This window comes from Bos indicus, chromosome 2 (assembly GCF_029378745.1).
Source record: "Bos indicus isolate NIAB-ARS_2022 breed Sahiwal x Tharparkar chromosome 2, NIAB-ARS_B.indTharparkar_mat_pri_1.0, whole genome shotgun sequence".
Lineage (NCBI taxonomy): Eukaryota > Metazoa > Chordata > Mammalia > Artiodactyla > Bovidae > Bos > Bos indicus.
Genome location: NC_091761.1, coordinates 74185828 through 74211983, shown reverse-complemented (window position 1 = coordinate 74211983; position 26156 = coordinate 74185828).

Sequence of the window (26156 nt, the reverse complement as noted above, 5' to 3'; positions counted from 1 at the left end):
TCATCAAGAGGCTCTTTAGTTCCTCTTCACTTTCTGCCATAAGGGTGGTGTCATCTACATATCTGAAGTTATTGATATTTCTCCCAGCAATCTTGATTCCAGCTTGTGCTTCCTCCAGCCCATTGTTCCCCCTGTTGTACTCTGCATATAAGTTAAATAAGCAGGATGACAATATACAGCCTTGACGTACTCCTTTCCCTATTTGTCCAGTTCTAACTCTTGCTTTCTGACCTGCATACGGATTTCTCAAGAGGCAGGTCTGGTTGTCTGGTATTCCCATTTCTTTCAGAATTTTCCAGTTTGTGGTGATCCACACAGTCGAAGGCTTTGGCATAGTCAATAAAGCAGATAGATGTTTTTCTGGAACTCTCTTGCTTTTTCGATGATCCAGCAGATGTTGGCAATTTGATCTCTGGTTCCTCTGCCTTTTCTAAAACCAGCTTGAACATCTGGAAGTTCATGATTCATGTATTGTTGAAGCCTGACTTGGAGAATTTTGAGCATTTCTTTACTAGACTATGAGATAAGCGCAATTGTGCGGTAGTTTGAGCATTCTTTGGCATTGCCTAAACAATTCAGTAGAGCTAAGTTCATTCACATTGTTGTACAACTCTAGCCATATTCCATCTCCCCAATTTTTCACATTCTTAAACTGAACTGTCCCTATTAAACACTAAGTTCTGATCACTATTCTCCATCCTCCCACTCCCCAGCCTCTGGACCAGTTTAATTCATGATTACATGAATTTGATCATTCTAGGTCCCTTGTATAAGTGGAATCAAACATAGGTGCTTGATAATTTCTTAACAAATTTAATCACATACATGACACAGTCACAGATGTAAATACGTGTGAGAAACAGTTATTTTAGTAAGTAAAAAAGCCATAAATAGTTTCACATTTTATAGTATATTTAAGACTTCTTAGAGAAATATTCCTAAAAAGAAGTGTAGAGCCATGAAAATATGTCTACATGTTTGGATGATTTTTCCTAATTTCTTTAATGAATTTTTAAATAAACTTGAAAAATTCTGGAGTCCTACTGAATTTGAAATATTTTTATTTTGTGTATCTCCACTGTGATTTTCTTTAGGTTTATTTGGTTCCAGGGATTTGTTTTTAGGAGTCTCATATTCTCAATAAGGTAATTAACAGCCTCCAAAGTCTTATGCAAAATTCTCAGCTTCAGGATTCACAAGTTTTCTCATGTTATACTCTGCAAAAGGGAACACACTTCCCATGTATTTTGTGCAAGACAGAGTGATGAACGCTGTTTCTGGTAAGGCTAAAATGTGTGGCAACATCCAAATCATCTCACCCCACATATTTTATACTGGGAAACTGAAGTGAAGTTCATACTGCAGAGCAGTCCACACTGTTTCCTTATTGTGGTTGCTACTAGTCTTGAATTTGGTGTAAAGAAAATGTCTATCTTAACATCACTGTAGGAGTTATGCCAGATACATGTTTTGAAACCTGGTCTTTCACATGAAGGTTTTTTATGATGATTTTTTTTAAACTTTTTTTTATTGTGGCAAAATACACACAAATTTATTATCCTAACCATTTTATTTTTTATTTTATTTTATTTTTTATTTTTAAACTTTACAAAATTGTATTAGTTTTGCCAAATATCAACATGAATCCGCCACAGGTATACATGTGTTCCCCATCCTGAACCCTCCTCCCTCCTCCCTCCCCATACCATCCCTCTGGGTCGTCCCAGTGCACTAGCCCCAAGCATCCAGTATCGTGCATCGAACCTGGACTGGCATCTCGTTTCATACATGATATTTTACATGTTTCAATGCCATTCTCCCAAATCTTCCCACCCTCTCCCTCTCCCACAGAGTCCATAAGACTGTTCTATACATCACTCCTAACCATTTTAAAGCGTACAATTCACTAGTTTTACATACATTCCCACTATCCATCACCAGAACTATTTTCATCTTGCAAAACTGAAACACTGTATCCATTAAGTCATAGTTCCTCATGTTTATATTATTTTTTTAATTTTGTGTTGTGATAAAATATACATAACATAAAATTTGATATCTCAATCATTTTTAAGTGTACAATTAATGTTACTATGCTCTGTATATATCTTTTATATTTGGTTGGTTTCTTGTGTTCTTTAAGTCCTTATTTCCTCACTTTTCTTTGCTGGTTGCTCTGTCCATTATTGAAAGTGGAATGTTGAAATCCCCAACTATTATTGAAGAAGCATCTATTTTTCCCTTCAGTTCTGTCAGGTTTTGCTTCATATATTTTGATGATCTGTTACAAGGTGAGTAAATGTTTGTAATTTCTGTATCTTCTTGCTATAGTAAATCTTTTATTAAGATATATTGCTCTATTTTGTCACTTATGAATTTTTTATTTAAAGTTTATTTTGTCTGATATCAGCATAGCTACCTCTGCTGTCTTTTGGTTACTATTTGCATGGAACATATTTTCTATCATTTCAGTTTCAACCTATTTATATGTTCTAATTTGAGTCCCTTATAGACACTATAAAGTTGGTTCAAGTATATTTTTTATTCATTCTGACAGTTTCTGTCTTTGATTGGAAAGTTTACATTTAAAGTCTTACTGTTAAGGTTGGACTTACTTCTGCTAGATATAATATCCTAACTATGTGTACACATTTTTGAACGAGAAAAAGAGAAGGAAAAAAAGCACAAAAACTTTGATAAAATGTTTGCATTTTAAAAGCCCTGAAAATTTTGTCCTATTAATTTCATTAATGCTACTTACATCTTCAACCTAATGTAAAACTTGAAAATCAAACAGAACTTGATTTGCTAAAACTAAAGTCATTGAATTCATTTCTATATCACATTTATTTTAATAGTTTACTTAAAGAACTGATTTTAAATGTCAGCAGTGAGGAGAATAAATTTTTCAAAGCAAACCAACAATGAGAATAGAAAATAGCAACACATTTCATGATTGGTGTAACTTTTTCTGATAATGTATGAGTAGCATATTAACTTTTTCTGACTATATTTCAGTTCATCCTTATGACAAAAGTGGTTTGATGATCTCTGCCTTTGTCAAATGTTCTTCAAGGTTTCTAAGAATATCTTCTTAATTTTATTTATTTATAAATGTTCAATGTATGGAACAAGGGTAATTCTCTCTCTCTTTTTTTTTTTTTATTTTAAAAAAGGTTTTGGCCGTGTCCTCTAGAATATAGAATCCCATTTCCCTGACCAGGGATCAAACCTGCTCCCATTGCACTAGAAGCATGGAGTCCTAACCACTGGACCACCAGGAAGTCTCAAGGGCAATTCTTACCTGGGCTTCCCTGGTGTCTCAGTGGTAAAGAATCTGCTTGCCAATGCAGGATATACAGGAGATGTGGGTTCAGCCCCTGAGTAAGGAAGATCCCCTGGAGAAGGAAATGACAACTCATTTCAGTATTCTTGCCTAGGAAATCCCATGGACAGAGAAGCCTGGAGAGCTAAGGTCTATGAGGTTGCAGAGTCAGACACAACTTAGTGAATAAATGACAACAAATGCTATTACATGCTGTAGAAGGACAGTCTTACAAATAAGCGAGTTAGGTATTCTCCTCCATTGTGAGCCTTAGGAACCACATTTATCCCACAATAAAAAAATATATCTCACTGTCTTTTTGTGCCTGATATTTTCCATCATTTTTTCCCTCTCTCTGAGTTATGATATCTCTTTAAAAGTTGCACCTCCCATGAGTGATAAGGACTCAGACTCCTGTCATCCATCTTTTCAATTGGTGGAATGGGTATAAATGATAGCAGAGATTCAAGTCTATCATAGAAGAATAAAGAAAATATTCCAATTTGGGTCTAGATGATAAATTTTGCTCCACTTTCTCACACAGCCCCTCATACCAAGCCTGGTCTTCCCTGATAGCTCAGTTGGTAAAGAATCTGCTTGCAATGTGGTAGATCTGGGTTTCATCCCTGGGTTGGGAAGATCCCCTGGAGAAGGGAAAAGCTATCACTCCAGTATTCTGGCCTGGAGAATTCCATGGACTACAGTCCATGGGGTTGCAGAGTCGGACATGACTGAGCCATCAGAATACACAGACACCAAGCCTGGAGACACTAGAGAAAACACAGGGTATCAGAATGGATGCCTGTTGGGACAAACCTTGAGAAATATTTGGAAGACATAGATGGTTGGGTCTCATTGTAAGGAAGAATGGTGGCTGGAAGAGGGACAGAGACAGGGACCTGAGCTCAGCTGAAGTAGGGCACCTATAAAAATTTGGAGCAATGTCTTTTGCCTCTGACAGAGCACTCTGGGCAAGAGCTGATTAGAGCCCCTTTGATGGCATGGAAGAACATTGGTTGGTATTGCTGGCCAGGGCAATACTCAGAATAGGGAGTCCTACAAACAGCCACATGAAGGTCCACCTTGTCCTGGTTTCTTATGAGAGCAGTAGCACCCCCTGAAGGCAAGGAGCCAATGCCAAATCATACCAAGAGCATGTACCAGCAAGTGTATAGCTGTATCATCTCCCTTTGGAGGAGGCAATTAAAACTAAAGTTGTGTTCATCAGGCAAGAGAGGCACCTTTAGATATGGGAGAAAGTTGAGCTGGGTGCAAAAAATGGTCATGAAAAAAATGAGATGTTTGAATCCACACTACAGCTTTCTAGCCACACATTTTATCAAAAAGAGGACAATCCTAGACCTGAGCTTGGAGCTAAACAGTCAAGGTATTGATGAAGGTAAAACATTGAGTGAAAGTGAAAGTCACTCAGTCATGTCTAACTCTTTGTGACTCCATGGACTCTACAGTCCATGGAATTCTCCAGGCCAGAATACTGGAGTGAGTAGCCTTTCTCTTCTCCAGGAGATCTTCCCAACCCAGGGGTTGAACCCATGTCTCCAGCATTGCAGGCAGATTCTCTACCAACTGAGCCACAGGGGAAGCCCAAGAATACTGGAATGGGTAGCCTATCCCTTCTCCAGTGGATATTCCCAACCCAGGAATCAAACCTGAGTCTTCTGCATTGCAGGTAGATTCTGTACCAACTAAGTTATGAGGGAAGCCATAGCTTCCTCAACACTGAAGCCATAGCTTTCTCAAACATTAAGAAAGAAAGGCAGCAAGAAAACCTATCTGTAACAAAAGAGACTAGTACAATGTGGCAATTTGAGGAGAGATTTAAAGCAAGTATTGTTAGTATTTCCGAAAATTTTAAAAGGCATTTGTAAACATAAAATAAGAACAAGATATGTGCATGAGAAGTGATTGGAGATATTGCCTTAAAAATAACATTTTCGAAAATATTCATGGCACCAACTGGTTGTTCTGCCAGCATCACCATCCTCGTTTCTAGTGGCCCATGATTTCCACCAGGACCTGTGTGGTTCTCAAAGAGCATGTGCCCTGAAAAACTAAACAGTACATATTGCCTCCTGGACATACTGACTGATATGTGTGCTGTCATGTAACCTAAGGTGGTCAAATTCAAGTGACTGTCAGGATTTCACTGGAAAGTTGTGAGACACAGATGCTTCTAGATTGCTCTGCTTGATGTAGTGTGACTCATAAAATCATTTTTCTGTCTTAATGCAGGTGAGTCTGAGCATCGGTTCTATACATAAAGATCAGAGCTTGGATCTCTCTTCCTACTATAGCTATAGACTGTTAAATTTTTGTTACATATGCCATTAAATTCCTTTTCATCTTTAAGATGAAATTGGATTTTCTTCTACTTGCAAATATAGTGCTCATTATTATCTGCATAATAATAAATTATTATTACAATAATGAGTTATATATAATAACTCATAATAATGAGTTAAGTTATAGAATAAATTAGATTCAGAGAGCAAATTAGTAAACTGAAAAATAGGATGAAGGAGGTCTTTCTAAAAGCAAAATCAAGAGATAGAGAATGAAAATTATAAGTGATAAGCTAAGAAATGTAAAAACAAAAAAGCCAGCCTGCCTAAAGAAGAAGGGAAATAGGGACAAAGGAAAAACAAAATATTCTTTAAGTCAATATGTCTATTTTTAAATGATACTAGATTTCTTTTTTTTAATTTTATTTTATTTTTTAACTTTACAATATTGTATTGGTTTTGCCATATATCAAAATGAATCTGCCACAGGTATACATGTGTTCCCCATCCTGAACCCTCCTCCCTCCTCCCTCCCCATACCATCCCTCTCTATTGAAAGGGTTTATAGAGCACCAAGCTTTTCCCCTTTGAAGTCGTACAAGGACCAAGAAAGATTATGAGAGAAAAACCATATCTGATAACTTTGAGGGGAAGTATTTCACAATGTATTCAATGACCACATAAGAAACAAGAAGAATAGGAATCCAAGTTGACAAATAAATCTCCATATTTAATTGAACCAAAGATAAAGTGATTCACCATTACTTTATGCACCACAAAGAAAGAAAAAGATTAATTTATGGGGAAAATGTGTTTTTCTATAATACTGATATTCAGATGAATATTACTTGAATTAAGTGCTGCTTTTCACAATTTCTCTTCAGTTCAGTTCAGTCGCTCAGTTGTGTTCGACTCTTTGCGACTCCATGAATCACAGCACGCCAGGCCTCCCTGTCCATCACCAGCTCCTGGAGTTCACCCAGACTCACGTCCATTGAGTCAGTGATGCCATCCAGCCATCTCATCCTCTGTCGTCCCCTTCTCCTCTTGCCCCCAATCACTCCCAGAATCAGAGTCTTTTCCAATGAGTCAGCGCTTCACATGAGGTGGCCAAAGTACTGGAGTTTCAGCTTTAGCATCATTCCTTCCAAAGAAATCCCAGGGCTGATCTCCTTCAGAATGGACTGGTTGCATCTCCTTGCAGTCCAAGGGACTCTCAAGACTCTTCTCCAACACCACAGTTCAAAAGCATCAATTCTTCGGTGCTCAGCTTTCTTCACAGTCCAACTCTCACATCCATACATGACCACAGGAAAAACCATAGCCTTGACTAGACGAACCTTTGTTGGCAAAGTAATGCCTCTGCTTTTGAATATGCTATCTAGGTTGGTCATAACTTTCCTTCCAAGGAGTAAGCATCTTTTAATTTCATGGCTGCAGTCACCATCTGCAGTGATTTTGGAGCCCAGAAAAATAAAGTCTGACACTGTTTCCACTGTTTCCCCATCTATTTCCCATGAAGTGGTGGGACCGGATGCCATGATCTTCGTTTTCTGAATGTTGAGCTTTAAGCCAACTTTTTCACTCTCCTCTTTCACTTTCATCAAGAGGCTTTTGAGTTCCTCTTCACTTTCTGCCATAAGGGTGGTGTCATCTGCATATCTGAGGTTATTGATATTTCTCACGGCAATCTTGATTCCAGCTTGTGCTTCTTCCAGCCCAGCGTTTCTCATGATGTACTCTGCATAGAAGTTAAATAAGCAGGGTGACATATACAGCCTTAACGTACTCCTTTTCCTATTTGGAACCAGTCTGTTGTTCCATGTCCAGTTCTGACTGTTGCTTCCTGACTTGCATACAATTTCTCTTAGGACTGATGAAATACAATTGTAAGATTGATTTTTGACAAGATAGCAAACTCACCAAGAGTACCTGCAACAATCTAAGATTAAAACTTTGGATAAAGTCAGCATGATGGTTGGGAAAGTTAAAGATAGGTGAGTGATAAAAGCGTAATAAAAACAATTGTTGTTTTCCATAAAAGAGTGTACAGGTATTGATAATTTTCAATAATTAAGGAAATGATGAATATATATTTAAAAGTAGGTGTTGCTTCCAAAAAATAAAATGTATAGATTACACATAAACAATGGAAAAAGAAAAAAAAATAATCTATGTAACAATAATTAGAAAAAGAGATCAAGATCAAAAAAATCATGATAATTACAAAATATGAAGGGAAATGGCAAAGTAAGCTCACTTTTATATGTCATTATGATATACATAAATGGATTTATTTATTAAAAGAATAAATTTTAATAAAACAAAACTAATATGTGTATTTAAAAGATTAGGAAAAATATCACAAGAAGCTTGATAGAAACAGATCAGAAACAAAGGAATAGCTAACAAATATTAAAATCATTCAGACTGGTCATTTCAATATAACAAAAAAGCATTCAAATAAAAATGAAAGTGTGACAAAAAGGAACACAGCATATTGATTAAAGGAAAAACCTATACCAAGTGGGTACAATAATTAGAATCATATATCACATAAATATGTAGCCTTGAACTGTGTAATATATCATATGAAAAAGTAGTAGGAAAAATGTAATTAGAATTCATACACACACACATCACTCAAAACATAGTATTCTCAAAATTATCCTAGGTTATAGAGAACTCGACTCACATGCATAACAAGTACACTTTAATTGAAGTGTTTCCATTTTCTGTACCATTCATTAGGACTCTAGATCCTCTCAAAAAGCATGTGGAATAATGAAATAAGGCATAGATGAAGTCTCAGTACATTTCAGCATCCAAATATTTTTTCTGACCACAATCCGATAAATTTAAAAATGACTTCCCGGATAGCAGTAGTGATAAAGAATCCACCTGCCAATGCAGGAGACGCAAGAGACACAGGTTCGCTCCCTGGGTTGGGGAGATTCCCCTGCAGAAGGAAATAGCAAGCCCCTCCAATATTCTTGCCTGAAGAATTCCATGGACGGAGAATCCATATGTATGGTCTGTACATATGGTCCATACATAAGGTCTGTCGGATTCAGCTGTGTCAGAATCGGACACAACTGAAACAACTTCACATACATAGTACCCATAACTAAAAATAGTTTACTCCCATTGACCAATGGTTCAAAGATGAAATGAGGAAAAATATCTGAACTACTTAGTGCTAATTAGCAGTTAAATTTTAAAATATCAAAATGTTTAATTAAACAGAATAATAATTTTAAATTTGTCAGAAAAATATAAAAAAATGAATGAGCTTAAGTATCAGCCTCAGGAAATTAAATAAATTATAAACACAAACTTGAAATAAGGAATCAAAAAGATATCACAAATCCACAAGACAGAAAAAGAACAACAAAAGAATGATTATGAATGTATAATATGGTAAACTTCTGAAAGACAGATCAATAAAACACAACAAGCAAGCGTTTACAACAGAGAAAGGGTGCAGTTATCAAAACAAGAAAGGAGGGAGGGAAATAACCCCAAATATAGAAGAGATTAAAAATCTTTGAAGAACATTTTGGAAAAGAATAAGCCATCAACCAAAAATCTATTTAACATGGATAAATATATAAGATCAAATGCACAGTAACTGTCAAAATTAGCACATGGATGGAAAAATTAATATTCAAATAACTATTAAATAAATTGTCTCCCAATTCTCCATATTTCTAAACCTAAATGACTTACTGGTGGATTTCCCCACATGTCAAAAGACAAAATCACACTCACAAATAAGTCATTCCTAAAATTAGGGAAAGGGGAAAACTTCTCAGATTTTAGATGAAATTAATATGTAATTGACATGTCAGATAATGAAATTCAAAGAGATCAAAAAAATGTGGACTCATTTTCCTTTTGAGCATAGATCTAAAAAGTCTTAAATAATATATTATAGTTAATTCAACCCAAGAGTATATTAAGCAAAACATAATTTCCAATTCATATAGATTTATCACAGGGATGTAAAACCAAAGATATAATTACAGGTCTTTCATTTTGTTTCACCAAATTAACAGTTTAAGGAGAAAAACAAAATCACAGCATAGCAGGCAGTAGGCATTTAACAAGTTAATATATACTAGCAAATTTAAGATACCTATAGGTAAACAGGAATATAAAAAATTTCCCTAATCTAACAAATGGTATTTACAAAAACTCCACATAAAAATTAAGCTTAATATAGAAACTAAAGAGGTGTTTTTAAGTTAATAATAAGACAAGAATACCTACAATAAGAGAAAATAATTATTAAGATCAAAAAAGAAATAAAGTTTTATATGTGCAAATGATATGATAATTTACAAGAAAGCAAAACTGAGAACATATTAAAACTACTTAACTAAGTTCAGCTAAACTGCTATGTAATAAAACAATGTATAGGAGCTTCCCTGGAGGTTCAGTGGTAAAGAAACTGCCTGCAATGCAGGAGACACAGGTTCAGCCCTGGGTTAAGAAAATCCTCTGCAGTAGGAAATGGTAACCCACTCCAGTATTCTTGCCTGAGAAATCCCATGGACAGAGGATCCTGGTGGGCTATAGTTCATAGGGCCACAAAGAGTCAGACATGACTGAAGCAACTGAGCACAAAGTGCAGAACAACATATAAAATTTAGAAGTATTTTTCAACATCAATAATTTTTTTAAAGGAAAACTATAACAGAATATGATGTACAATACCAACAGCAAAATAATTGGTTGAGGAATTAACCTAACAACTTTAAAAAAAAAAAAAAAGAGTGGATAGAAACTCTATAAAGAAGTTTAAATCTATTAACATAAACAAAAACCTGAATAATTAGAAAGATTATACCATGTTTGTATATCAGAAGGATTAATTTTATAAAGATGTCAACTCTATTTCAACTTAAATCTATAAACTTAATGTTCTTCCAATGGGGTACATTGTGGTTAGAAACTTAAATTTCAAATATATATGGAATAATTGAAAATAAAAAAGAAGGTTAATTGCACTGATGCCATCAAGCAGTCTGACACAGTTTTAGGCCATGATAATTTAAACAATACAATTTTGACACAAAAATGAAAAAAGAAGACAAAATAACCAACTTAAAACATACAGATGTGTACATGTGAAACTGCTTTTTCCTTCCAGTTTTATTGAGCTACAATTGATATACAACACTGTATAAGTTTAAGGTACACAGCACAATGATTTGATTTGCATACATTATGAAATGATTATCATAATAAAGTTAGTGAACATCCACTGTTTCATATAGATACAAAATTAAAGATCTAGAAAACAGAAATTTTCCTTGTGATGAGAATTCTTAGGATTTACTCCTTTAACAACTTCCATACATAAGATACAGCAGTGCTGATCATATTTATTATGTTTTCCATAACATCCTAGTACTTATTTATCTTATAACTGAAAAATTATACTTTTGACCACCTTCATCCAATTCTTCCCCTTTCCAACGCCTCCTCTGGTAACCACTAGACCAATCTCTTTTTGTATGAGTTGGTTGGTTAGTTGACTTTTGAATTATAAATGACCTACAACTCTGTGTAGTTCATGTTACATAGCATATTGATTTTATATTTCTATACATTTAAAAATTATATGTATTTATACACACACACACACACACACACACACACACACACACCGCATAGTACATCTTCTGTGTCCATTCGTCTACTGGTAGGCACTTAGGTTGCTTCAATATCTTGACCATTGTAAATAATGTTGCAATGAACATAGGGGTGCATGTAGCTTTTCAAATTAGTGTTTTCCTTTTATTCAGATAAGCACCAAAGAGTGAAATTGCTGGGTCATGTGGTAGTTCTGTTTTTAATTTTTTGAGGAATCTCCATAATGTTTTCTGTAGTTTCTGGCACCAAGGCCCAATGGTCCCAGAACCGGTGTTGGCTCACTGATGCGTGATAGCTGGTGTTGGCCTACTGGTAAGCAGGGTGCTGGAGCTAGTGCCAGCTCCCCAATGGGTGGTTCAACTATACACTGTCTACAGGAGACAGATATAGATTCTGAGGTACAAGATTAAAAATATGGAAAAATATATCATGAAAACACAAACAGAAAAAAGCTGGATTACTTACATACTTTCAGAAGAAATACACTTTAAAACAAAACAAAATGTTACCAGAGGTAAATAGGGACATTTTATACTAACAGAACGGTCAATTCCCCAAGAAAATATAATAATTATAAAAGTAAACCTTGTAAGCTGAACAATGCAAAGAAAAAGAGGAAAACAATAGAACGGGAAAGACTAAAAATCTCTTCAAGAAAATTAGAGACATGAAGGGAACATTCATGCAAAGATGGGCACAATAAAGGACAGAAATGGTATGGACCGAACAGAAGCAGAAGATATTAAGAAGAGGTGGCAAGAATACACAGAAGAACAGTACAAAAAAGGTCTTAATGACCCAGATAACCAATATGATGTGATCACTCACCTAGAGCCAGACATCCTGAAGTGTGAAGTCAAGTGGGCCTTAGGAACCACTACTACAAACCAAGCTGATCTATTTCAAATCCTAAAAGATGATGCTGTTAAAGTGTTGTACTCAATCTGCCAGCAAATTTGAAAAACTCAGCAGTGGTCACAGGACTGGAAAAAGGTCAATCTTCATTCCAGTCCCAAAGAAGGGCAATGCCAAAGAATGTTCAAACTACCACACAATTGCACTCATTTCACTTGCTAGTAAGGTAATTCTCAAAATCCTTCAAGGTAGGCTTCAACAGTACATGACCAAGAGCTTCCAGAAGTATAAGCTGGATTTGGAATAAGCAGAGGAACCAGAGATCAAATTGCCAACATGTGTTGGATCATAGAAAAAGCAAGGGAAGTCCAAAAAACCACTACTTCTACTTCACTGACTACACAAAGCCTTTGACTCTGTAGATCAAAACAAAATTGTGTGGAAAATTCTTCAAGAGATGGGAATATCAGACCAGTTTACCTGCCTCCTGAGAAACCTATATGCAGGTCAAAAAGCAACAGTTAGAACTGGACATGGAACAAAGGATTGGTTTAAAATTGGGAAAGGAGTACATCAAGGCTGTATATTTTCACTCTGCTTATTTAACTCATATGCAGAGTCAATTCAGTTCAATAACTCAGTCATGTCCAACTCTTTGCAATTCCATGGAGCATGCCAGGCTTCCCTGTCCATCACCAACCCCTAGAGCTTGCTCAAACTCATGCCCATCCAGTTGGTGATGTCATCCAACCACCTCATCCTCTGTCGTTCCCTTCTCCTTTTGCCTTCAATCTTTCCCAGCATCAGGGTCTTTTCCAGTGAGTCAGTTCTTTGCATCAGGTGACCAAAGTATTGGAGTTTCAGCTTCAGCATCAGTCCTTCCAATGAATATTAAGGACTGATTTCCTTTAGGATTGACTGGTTTGATCTTCTTGCAATCCAAGGGACTCTCAAAAGTCTTCTCCAACACCACAGTTCAAAAGCATCAATTCTTTAGCACTCAGCTTTCTTTATGGTCCAACTCTCACAACCATCCATGACTACGGGAAAAACCATAGCTTTGACTAGACAGGACTTTGTTGGAAAAGTAATGACTCTGCTTTTAAATACACTATCTAGGTTGGTCATAGCATATCATGTGAAATGCCAGGCTGGATGAAGCTCAAGCTGGAATCAGGATAGCTAGGAGAAATATCAACAACCTCAGATTTGCAGATGACACCACCCTTATGGCAGAAAGAGAAGAGAAACTAAACAGCCTCTTGATGAAGGTGAAAGAGGAGTGAAAAAGCTGGCTTAAAACTCAACATTCAAAATATTAAGATCATGGAATCTGGTCCCATCACTTCCTGGCAAATAGATGGGGAAACAATTGAAACAGTGACAGACTTTATTTTCCAAAATCACCAGACAGCGACTGCCACCATGAAATCAAAAGACACTTGATCCTTGGAAAAAAAGCTATGACAAACCTGCTGCTGCTGCTAAGCCACTTCAGTCGTGTCCGACTCTGTGTGACCCCATGGACGGCAGCCCACCAGGTTCCCTAGTCCCTGGGATTCTCCAGACAAGAACACTGGAGTGGCTTGCCATTTCCTTCTCCAATGCATGAAAGCGAAAAGTCAAAGTGAAGTTGCTCAATCATGTCCGACTCTTCATGACCCCATGGACTGCAGCCAACCAGGCTCCTCCATCCATTGGATTTTCCAGGCAAAAGTACTGGAGTGGGGTGCCATTGCCTTCTCCGATGACAAACCTATGCTATGCTAAGTCACTTCAGTCGTGTCCAACTCTGTGCGACCCCATAGACGGCAGCCCACCAGGCTGCCCCGTCCCTGGGATTCTCCAGGCAAGAACACTGGAGTGGGTTGCCATTTCCTTCTCCAATGCATGAAAGTGAAAAGTCAAAGTGAAGTTGCTCAGTCGTGTCCGACTCTTAGCGACTCCATGGATTGCAGCCTAACAGGCTCCTCTGTCCATGGGATTTTCCAAGCAAGAGTACTGGAGTGGGGTGCCATTGCCTTCTCTGGATGACAAACCTAGACAGCGTATTAAAAAGCAGAGACATTAGGTTGCAGAAATAGGTCCATATAGTCAAAGCTACAGTTTTTCCAGTAGCCATGTACATATGTGAAAGTTGGACCATAAATAAGACTTAAAGACGGTTGGATGGCATCATTGACTCAATGAACATGAGTCTGAGCAAATTCCAGGAGATAGTGAAGGACAGGGAAGCCTGGCATGTTGTAGTCCATGGGATTGCAAAGAGTTGGACATGACTGAGCAACTGAAAAACAACAAAATGCACCTAACAATAGCAAAAATTTAGAAACAAGAAATAGACAATTCAACAATAATAGTTATAGACTTCAACACCACACCTTCAATTAATGAACTGAACAATTAGGTAGAAGAACAAAAATGAAATGTGGGTATTAAATAACCTATACACAAATTAACCTTAACAGATACCTTATAGAATCATCCAACAAGGAGTGGAAGATTATACATTCTTTAAGCAGAATTGAGTATTCTCCAGGACAGACCATATGCTAGTCCATAAAACATATTTCAATCAATTTAAAAAGATAAAATTTGATGAAATTTTTTGTCCTATTGCAATGGAACAAAATTATCAATAACAAAAGGAAATTTGAGAAACTAACAAATATGCAGAAACTGAACAAAACACCTCAAACATTCAACTAGTCAAAGAAGAAATTAAGTGGAAAATGAGAAAATATTTTGAGATGAAATGATAATAAAAACAGAATATCCCAAAACTGATGTGATATAGTCAAAACAGTACTGACAGGGAAATGGAAAGTTCTAAATGCCTGTATGAAAAAATAAGTAAGACCTTAAAAAGAAGAAAAGAAAAAAGAGAATGACCTCAATCAATAATCTAACCTTCTATCTTAAGATGGAGAAAAGAAAGAGAAAATTAAGTCCAAAGCAAACGAAAAAGAAAGAGAAGAATAAAAATTAGCAGAAAGTAATAAAATAGAGGATAGAAAAATGACAGAAGTAATAAAACCAAAAGACAAACAAAATTGACAAATCTCTAGCTGAATTGACCAAGGAAAAAATTCAGTGAGTCAGATAACTAGAATAAAAAATGAAATAGGGACAATTAATAACAACCTTACAGAAATGAAAGAGATTCTACAGGAATGTTATATTCAATTTTATGCCTATTAACTGGATAAATAAGATTAAATCGACCAATTTCAAATAGACCAACTACTGAAACTGATTCAAGAGGAAATCGTCAATCTGACTTAGGAGAATTACTCATTTATGTTAAATAGTGACTTTAAACAATTTCTGCCAGGTTAATGAACACATTTTGAGACTATTCCCAGTTAAACCATAAACCCACCAAAATATATGATCAGTTTTACTGATGGTGAAACCAAATCCAATAAAGTCTAACTAACCAACCCAGGTGACACACTGAGGAAAACAAAAATGTGTTTCTGGCTAAAAGCGCAATATACATTCTCTAGGCAAGGAGTTGGAAATATTTTTCTGTAAAGGGTCAGAGAGTAAATATTTTAGGCTTTGCAGGTCATGTGGCCTTGTCACAACTATTCAATTCTTTTATTTAAGCATATACAAATAAATATGAAGTATTCCCTGGTGGCTCAGATGGTAAAGAATCTACCTGCAGTTCAGGGGATCCAGGTTCAATCCCTGGGAGAAGGGAATGGCCACCCACTCTAGTATTCTTTTCTGGAGAATTTCATAGACAGAGGAGCCTGGTGGACTCAGGCTATGGAGTCATAAAGAGTATGGCTATGTTCTAATTAGTTTCAGCTGGACACTGGAATTTGAAAATCACAAATTAGTACCAATGTGAAATATATTTTCTTGTATTTTCTGTCATCTAAAAATATCAAGACCATTCACAGCTCCTGAACCATACCAAAAACAGGCAATGGGGCAGAATGACCCATAGCCATTTTTTACTGACCCCTGTACTGGACTATGCTGTTATTGTGGTGACTTCAAAATGTTTGCTTTCTCCTTTAGCAAACCCCTTTAAACTTTGTAGATTCTAATACCCTATACATTTATGCAGTCACATTTGTATTCATGCCCTGAACATATCTGTACTCATATTTTTGGCATTCTAAATCAACTCTTCTTTCTCTCTCCCTTCCATCTATCTTTCCCTTATTCTCTGTCCCTCCCTTCTCAGGTCTTTCTTATGCCTTTGCTTCTCTGAGCACATTCCATGATCCTCAAGGGCTCCATTTCACCTCCTACCAAAATGACTTCCATCTGGACAAGAGTGTTGTCTGCTCACATGCTGTTTCAATGTCTTCATCTTGCTCATAAGCTCCTTTTTTTTCACATAGTAAGGTAACTTTCCTTTGTGCACATCTAGTTCCAAAGTCCAAAGAAGGGGGAAATATGTAATTATACCATGCCTCATGTCCCATCCCGGCAAGCTTTCTGATCTCAGGAGATCATCTGTCATGTCGCCAGCCAGAAGGGAAGGTGTGCCCCCTGCTACCAAGCTTTGATAGATCTCAACAGACAAGTACATTCCTGGGGGCTGTTTCATCTCAAGTTTATGACTGAATTAATACCCAAACTCTTCCTTTGATACTTGGGTATAAATATTACAAGGCATATGTTAAAAAGAACTTTCCTTTAGGCTCTGATATTTCTGAAAACTGACTTGATTCTGGATTTGCTTTCATCCAGAAGCATTTTAGGGAAACCTTTTGTTTAAGACTTAAGGGCTGAATGGATGCCTCTGTCTTTTGGGCTTTTGCCCTAAACTGGGTCTCTCTCTTTATCTTTCCACTGAGCTGCAGGCTCCTTAATAATTCACTAGTTTATGCAACCACTTAATTCCCTAAGGCTTTAATTCCTTCAAAACATACACTGACTACCTTAACTATAATGTCTATAAAAGTAAATCATGCCAGAATGTGAAAAAGAGCGATGAAATCAACTTTAATCCATCTGTGTAAAGAACGTGTGTCACATTTAAAATGAACAAGTCCACTCCTGTATTCTAAGAACTCAGATCTTTTAAAAAAATAATTTTATTTCTATCTCCTGTGCAAGCTTTAAGGAACTGCTGCTCTCCATACTTTGAGATGGATGGAGGAAATATGGGAAGAGAAATAGAGGTGACTGAATTGGGATAGGAGACTGAATAGTCAGTGCTATTTTGTTCCCATGTGGCATGGCTGGACCCTTGACATATTTTTAATATGATACCTGAAAAACTTTATTGCAATTCTAATAATTATCAGAGAATGTTTTCCAAGGTATTACATGTTTTATAATGCTTTAAATACATTTTGATTAAAATCTGCAGATTTAGTCCATTCATCCTAGTCCTCACTGTCACACCAATCAGCCAAAGAGGCTTAAATTCTAAGAGAAAAAGCCTAAGTTCATTGTTTTAATTTAAATAAACTTGTTAATGCACATCCCCTTCATGAAATTCTCACTGCTGAGTTTTAATGCTAAGATGCTAACTAGCTAGCTGTGGATGTTCTCTTGCATGAGTGTTTCCTGGCTGGAATAAAGCTCCCTTCTTTGAGAAGGAAACAGTCTCGAGTTGTCCTTTTGTTGAGTGCCCAGGAGGTTCTTACAGCCTGGATCACAGCACTTTAATAGATTCCAGATAGCTGAGAGAGATACTTCCTTTTTTTCCCTTGGAAATTAGAAAAAGAAATTCATAAACAGGAATTAAGAAAAGAACTGATAGACGGGTTTCATGCAGAATAATCTTAGAGAAGGGTACAAATGAAAGTCGAGAATCCATAAATTTATTTTCTTACATCTATGTAAAGAATCTACCTACAAGGCAGGAGCCCTGGGAGACGTGGCATTCAATCCCTGTGTCAGGAAGATCCCCTGCAAGAGGAAATGGCAACCCAGTCCAGAATTCTTGCGTGGAGAATCCCATGGACAGAAGAGCCTGGCAGGCTACAGTCCAAAGGGTCACAGAGCTGGACACAACTGACCAACTAAGCATGGCACACATACATACTCCGTAGAAAATATTTCTATGTCCATAAGGACATGTGCCCAGTTTAAAGACTGTTGATTATGAATCTCTAAAGAAGACAGGAAGAAATAATAAAAAGGTGACATTAGAGATAAGATGACAATCACCAGAGAAACCACCTGCTCAGCCCTCCAAGTGCCATCAGAGAGCAGATTGGTGATATTCAGGTCACCGTATGTAGTGTGCACAGCAGATGGAATTTACAGTGGTGTGTGAAACTCTTCTAAGCAGGAGTAAAGATGCCTCACCAAGCAACTGAGAGAATGAGGCTAGAGCCAGCAGAGGAAGGGCCCTTCTGAAGGAGGAGTGAGAAAATGCTCCTGAATGATTCCTGGAGATAATCAGAATAGTGATGCATACCTAGCAAAGAACTGGTGTTACCTAAGCAGTGGCTTCAATTTTCCAAGTTCCCTCTTTAAGCTGCCTGCAAGAACACCCCATATCCCAGTCAGGATGGTAGTTCTATTTTGTTCTGCTTTCCAGAGAAAAGCTTGGTTTGCTCTCACTCCTGGTTCTATGTCCCTGTGTTGGGTGCAAGTAAAAGATGATGAGTGGGAAGGGATTTTGTAAACACAGAAAAAAGAATAAATAAACCTGTCAGAAGAAAAGAGTACAATCTATTAAAGATTTTGATCATCCTATTTGTCACAGAGAAATAACAGATGCATTAGTGCACACAGCACTTATAATTCAGAGATCATCGTTACATGAGATGACAAATGATGTTACTATAATTTACCATTTGTCTTTTTTCACATAGTTAAAAAACCATAATTACGAGAAATCGTGACAACTTGCCAATTAAACAGACTCATTCACCCACAAATGAAGCATGCATCTTTGCATTTTGCAAATGAGGTTGGGGTGTGTGGGGAGGATAAGAATCAAAGTGTGCAGTATAGTGATTTATTAGCCTCAACAGGTGTAAGCTCAAAGGAGAACAACTTCCCCCTCTTTTATAGAGCATCTAAGCCACTTGGAAAACATTTCCAGTTATATAAAAAACATGAAATCTTTCAGTTTTCTTCTTAAAGATTTTCAGACTTCACTACAGTCTCACTTGTAAGGTTAATTCAATCTCATCTTTCTTTCACTTTCACTGTTTCAGTGGACAAACAATATAATAAAAGTAAAAATAATAGATTAATCTTATACTACATGAAGGAAAAAACTGAATTGTGTGTATAAAATTGCTAGGCATACTATTTGGGAAATAGTGAATGAGATAGGACATCTCCTTATAGGGAAATGAGGTATATAGGGAGAAACGTTTTCAGGATGCAGCAAAGGACAGGCAGTTGGGAACACGAAAGGGATCAGGAGAAAGGCTAGTCAGGGTCAGCTGATATCCAGCCCTGATTCTTATCTTACAAAGGTAAGAGCAAGATTGAAGGATTTTCTGGTCCAAGTGATTTGGGAACCCAAGACAATGAGGGCAGCCATCTCAGCAGGTGGAGCTCAAATTTGTTATAAGCATTCATGGAGCCTAGAATATATTTCAGTCACTGGAAGTAGAAGCTTACATTTACCTGTAGAATGGCACCCCACTCCAGTACTCTTGCTTGGAAAATCCCATGGACAGAGGGCCTGGTGGGCTGTAGTCCATGGGGTCGCTAAGAGTCCAACACGACTGAGCGACTTCACTTTCACTTTTCACTTTCATGCATTGGAGAAGGAAATGGCAACCCACTCCAGTATTCTTGCCTGGAAACTCCCAGGGATGGGGGAGCCTCGTGGGCTGCCGTCTATGGGGTCGCACAGAGTCAGACATAACTGAAGTGACTTAGCAGCAGCAGCAGCAGACGACCCCTTTATTTGGAAGAAGCCACCTTTTGCCTACACAATGTAAAATGAAGGGCCGTTCCTTTTCCCATCTCTTAAGAAAAAATGGTGAAGCAATCTTGATGCAGATATTTTAGACTTGTTTAGTAAGACAAATTACAGTGTGTGTTAATTCCGGGTCATAGGGTGGAGTTTGGTAAGTGCACAGATTGTGGAAATAGCCAGTAGAGATCACATCCCAGTTCCCCGTATCCTAGCTGCTATCACTGGTTGACTTGAATTCTCTCTGCTTACATGTTCTCATCTTAAAATGAGGCTGATAACAGTGCTAATTCATCAGGCTATCTTGAGGATTCATGACTAAAGACAAGTAAATTCATAGCAGTCTCCACACAGGGTTGATGCTTAGTGAGTGCTAGGTAGTTGGGAGGGACAGTTCTCCTCTTTGGGTTTAGGCAGAAAATGATAAAGCTGATGCCCAGTCTCTTGGAGACAGATCTGATTTGCAAAATTCATGGCAAGATGGGGATTAGCAGAAATGTGGCCTTGCTGTCTGCTTGAGTGTGGGATATGCCAGTTATAAGTATGAAAGGGCTAATTAATTGTAGAATGGTTGAAAACCAAAATGCACTCTTTGTTTGCAAACAAAATAGTTATAGCTATAGCTTTGACAAAGGAAAGTCCAAATACTCCAAACCCATCTTCATATTGTGTGAGGCTAGGATCATTATTGACAGTAAAAGTATCTACTTTTTGGCACTGGTGAAACTGGACATGATCGTTTACACAGAGAGCACCAGTCTATAGGGTTATAGAAGTTTCAATTTCTACTGCTATACTTCTCTTTGCAAAGTTGTTTGAATTTCCTTTTGGGGATAGATGCAATGTAGACTCACTTTGAAATTTGGGCTCCTTGGCCCAAACATGCACATTTGTTTCTTTTTAATTTGTCTAAATGTATCATCAACACAGCTAGAATCCCTAGGCAGTTAGTACTGGACTAGTCACTTACAAGCATAAACAACTATGTGATTAAAAATAAATTTGCTGTTTAGAATGTGTTTTGCATTTGAGGGCAAATATTCAAATATTTTGTTTATTTTTTATTGCATTTTTTAAACTTTTTTATTTTATGTTGGAGTATAGCCAATGAACAATGTTGTGATAGTTTCAGATGAACAAGAAAGTGATTCAGCCATACATATACATATATTCATTCTCCTCCAAACTCCCCTCCCACCCAGGGGCCACATAACATTAAGCAGAGTTCCCTGTGCTCTACAGTAGAAAATCCTCCATTTCTAAACAAGGATATGGAGAAGGAAATGGCTACCCACTCCAGTATTCTTGCCTGGAGAATTCCATGGACAGAGGAGCCTGGCAGGCTATAGTCCAGGAGTTACAAAGAGTCAAACACAACTGAGTGACTAACACACACACACACAGACAAGGAGAAGGTGATATATGACTTGGATGAACATATGATCCTATTTCATCAAATCTTAGTGTGAAAGGGGAATTGCTACCTTGACAGAACCTTAATACTGTCTCATAAGGAGGAGACTGGGAAGATATTGAAAGAATTTGGGGGTTTTCACTCTAGTGATATAAAGCAGATCTTTCCAGGCAGGGAGTCAATTTTTACTGGATTTGGTTCATGAGACAATAATTTAGGATGGGTAGTACAATGAGGTGGGGTCTTGAAGTGAGCCTGAGAAATAAACTATGTGGGATCTATGAACCAGTGAGCAAACCATTCAGCCAGACAAATTGGTTTGCAGAAATTTCCTGAAGCAACAGCAACTTTATTTATTAGTTTATACACTTATTGTTCCAAGTGAGAATTTCCTGGGAGAACTAAATTATGTGGACACAGGAGTCTGCAGTCTTCTTCCGGATGGTGAGGCTCTATGGACACAGGCTGTCTCCCTTCCCCACTGATACCAAGTCAAGTACCGGTTCCCTTGACAACCCTCTGTCTTCTTCAGTAGCATAATCCCCTGGGGAGCTTTTGTTTCCTCCTAAAACCCATCATTTTAACATACTTTTTTGGGAAAGACATAGACAGAGTTGTGAATCCCTAAACCTAGGAAAATAAATGAGTAATAATTCAATGTTTCTCAAGCTGATTTAGGTCACAGAAAACCTAAATACCTCTCTGTTCTTTCCATGACAGCATGAGGAATGTCAAATGCAAATGTTTGTATCTGAAATAATTATATGTGGATTTTGGGACTACATTTTTACTAGCAATAAGCAATTGCATGTAAAAGAGATTTTAATGCAATTCATAAAATAATTTTTTAATTAATAAAAATTATCTTCATTAAGTTTTTCACATTGAAAGTTGAGAGGGAAAAAAGTGTCTGTCTCTCACTGTAGCTTTGGACCACTAGGCTTACACAAAAGCAGAAAATGAAAACCACTGGGCTAGAAAGAAACACAGCTGGCAAACTTGATCTGTGTGGCTGTCTAATTAGCAGCTGTAGGGAATTGCATTTGCATTCTAACAGGAAGATTTTTGCCATAACTTAAAGGAGATACAAGAAGTAGAGATTTCCCACATGGTAGGGGAAATCATTTTTTTATTGAGGAGATTCTGAGATTCCCCTCATCCTGTGGTTAAATAGACATCATCTCTGCCCTTCATTAGCCTCATATCTATTATAATTGGCATTTGTCCTATGATTCCAATTCTGGTAGAATGATCCAGGTAACAAACAGCCCCAAAATCTCACACAAAATCTTAACGCATCAAAAATGCATTTCTCAGGAATTCCCTGATGGTCCAGTGGTTAGGAATCTGCCATTCCACTGCAGAGGGCACAGGTTCAATTCCTGGTCAAGCAGCTAGGATCCCACAAGCTGTGTGGTGCAGCCCCCCCGCTCCCCGCTAAAAAAAATGTATTTCTGCCTCACATAAATGACCAGTACAGATTGGCCAGTAGCTTAGGCCACTAGGGAGAGAGACTGAGGCAGTTCCATTTTGGCACATGCTTCTACGGTTGTAGGAGAGAAGAGTCATGGAGAGTCACACATTGATTCTCAGCCTCCATGTGGAAGTAACAGAGTCCATTCCCATTCAAACTTCACTTGCCAGAATTAGTCACATGGGCACACACAGCATCAAAAAGAGAAGAAAACCCAACTCTACCATATGCCCAGCAAGAAGGAAACAAGAATACAGCATTTATCACTAACTAGATTTAATGCTTACCACAACCTCAGGACATTAACTTAGATTTGGGAAATAGACATTCATACACTCAGGTCTCAGTTCCAACAGGACTGGCAAGCAGCATGAAAAGTATTGAGACCCAGAGAACTCTTTGCATTATTCCTCTGATGGTATTACCAGTGGGCTGGATTTACCTAAAGGGGCCAAAGCAGGAAAGACATCAGACTACCAGTCTGTCCCTTCCTTTAATCAATGCGCAATCTCCCTCTCTCTCCCCTGTGAAATGTCCTGTGACTGTTTCTGAATACATTGTTTGTTTTACTTTCTTCACCTGTAGCTGAGTGCACTGCCATACCACTGATGGTCACTCTTTAGTAATTATGTGACCCATGAATGGATGTTTGTTAAATTAATATGTCAGAGCTTAATATTTTAATTCCCCACCTAGTTAATAAATATAGCTTGTTTCTTCACAATTAGATAGTAAGTTTCTCAGAGGCTTAAAACAGTTATTAAGGAGTTTCACAAAGTGCCTAGGCTAAAGATGGGCATACAACAGAAGAACTATAAGTTTATGACAGTTCACTGATTGATGAAAAACAAACAAACAAAAGCAACAACAAACTAAATGGATATGAGCTAAGCCCCTCTTTGTCCCTCAAAGAATAGATGCTACTGCCATCAAGAGCACACAGCTTAATCCTCCCACTCAGCCTTGCCACACAGAGTGAGTTGGAAAACTACTGAACAGAAATGACATTTGGCTGGGCCCACTCGAGGACAGTCATTAATATTGCTAACAGTCCATGTGTTAGACTTGGCCCAACATGGGTACCAGATGCATCCTCCCAGACAACCTGGGGGTCCTTCTGATGGCTCCTCCAGGCCAGGCAATCTGCATCGGCTTCCATTCAGGCAGCCTGGCTGCTTGGCACAAGGCAGGGCATCCATGGCAAGAATGAACACTCTCTCAGTGTGACTCCACTTCATGATAAACGAATGTAGCTAGGGGGTTGAGTCCTGCAGTCAGATCTGGACAACAGATGGTGCACTGCTGATGATAGGTGACAGCCAATGGAAAGATAACTTAGACCTATTTCTGCAGTAGTTGGGTTAACTAAGCCCAAGAATTTATATGTAGTTGTGTGCCTACCTTGTTTCTAGCCCTGTGGTCAGGAAAAAGGAAGAAGAAATAAGCCACCCTTTGACAAAACATGATATTAGAGTTGGGCAGCATGGAATTGGACCAGGAAATAAATTTCCTTCAGGGGTCAAGAGTTAAGAATTCTTTAAACTTTCTGCTAAGAGATTCACAGACATCATTTAATATATACAACCACCTTCTAAGTAGGTACTAATAACTACATTTTCCAGATGATGAAACTAAATCTTAGAGGTTACATGACCCAAGGTACAGTTGATAAGATCAAGATATGAACCTTTGAATCTGAAGAATGTGTTTCTATATTCAGCATTAGATGTTGAGGGTTATTGAGTTCAAAAAAGGCAGGCTTAGAGTGTGACTAATAATAAGAAACATTTACATGGTGCTCATGGGTAATCTGACACCTTTCTAATAATAACATATCTAACATTCATATTAACTCCATAAATTAGGTACTAATAATATATTTTCAATTTACAAATAAGATAATGAGTGTGCAGAGAGTTTAAGTAATTAACCCAGGGTCTCACAACTATATGGAGTGGGGATTTGAACCCAGATAAAGTAGTGCTTCTTTTTGCTCACTATAGTATATTAAAATGTGCTGGTAATATTCACTCCTCCTTTCTCCAAAATGTGGCTAGGCCTTTGTTTGTGTGGATAATTAATTACATTCATTTGTCTTGTCTCAAAGCAGAAGTGCCCAAACTTCTGATAATCCTCTCTGGGCTTTTTTTTCAAAACCTCGAAAGCTATATATATATATCTGGTCCCCTAGACTTGAGGATACAAGAGTGCATGTGCTGTACTAGGACATACCAAACTCCCCAGGCAAAGGTGGGGACACCAACTTTCCCCTGTAGGGCGCCCAGAACCTTGCTTATGTGTGAAGAACATAGATAGACATAAATAGATAGATAGATAGTAGATAGATAGGCATACAGCTAGTTTGTAGATAGGTAGATAGGAAGAAAATATATTGTAGATTGATAAGGAGGAAGGAATGAAGAAAAAAGAAAGATGTACATAGGTAATATACTATAGTTAGATACATACATATACACATACATAGATTGCAGACAGAAGATAGCTATCTAGATAGATGGATGGATTATAGAAAGATAAGCGGTAGGTAGATAGATATAGATAGGTAGGTAGATAGACTGTAGATAGGCTGTATATACTTAGTAAATAGACTATATATAGATAAATAGGTAGTAGATAGGTTGTAGATAGATAGTAGATTGTAGGTGGGTAGGTAGATAGATAATAGTTGGACGTTTTTTAAACTTCTGCACTAGCTCAGAAGGCAGTGCGGAAATGGGGGGAAATCCTTTAGGTGAAAGGGTCAATTACTCTGCCTATAATTCAGCACCTTGAAAAGATGGTAGAACTTCTGAGAACAAGATTTCATGGCAGAAGGACTGGGCATGAGGAGAAAAAGCTCCTAGCCTCATGAAGAGTCTTCTTGTGCAAGTTTGTACACTAGCAAAAGTGTGCAATGTTGTCAACTTCAAGGAATCACCTTGGTCCGGATATAATACATTCCTGCTGACCATTATGGATAGACCAGAAAATCTGAACCAAATATTGTGAAACATGGCAGGACCTAAGTTTTCTGAAATAATTCCCAAGAAGATAGGAGCTCTTCAAAACAAAAAGACATTACATTTTTTTTTTAACTATTTTGACAAATAAGAAATTGGAGTGAGATTTAATTTGATTTGGAAGAAATAAAGTAAATGAAAGACTCTTGGATATAAGTAAATTAAAACCTTTTCAGTGAGAACATATAATCTTGAAAATCTGCAATTTAAACACTTGGTACAATATTATCTTGAGTATCT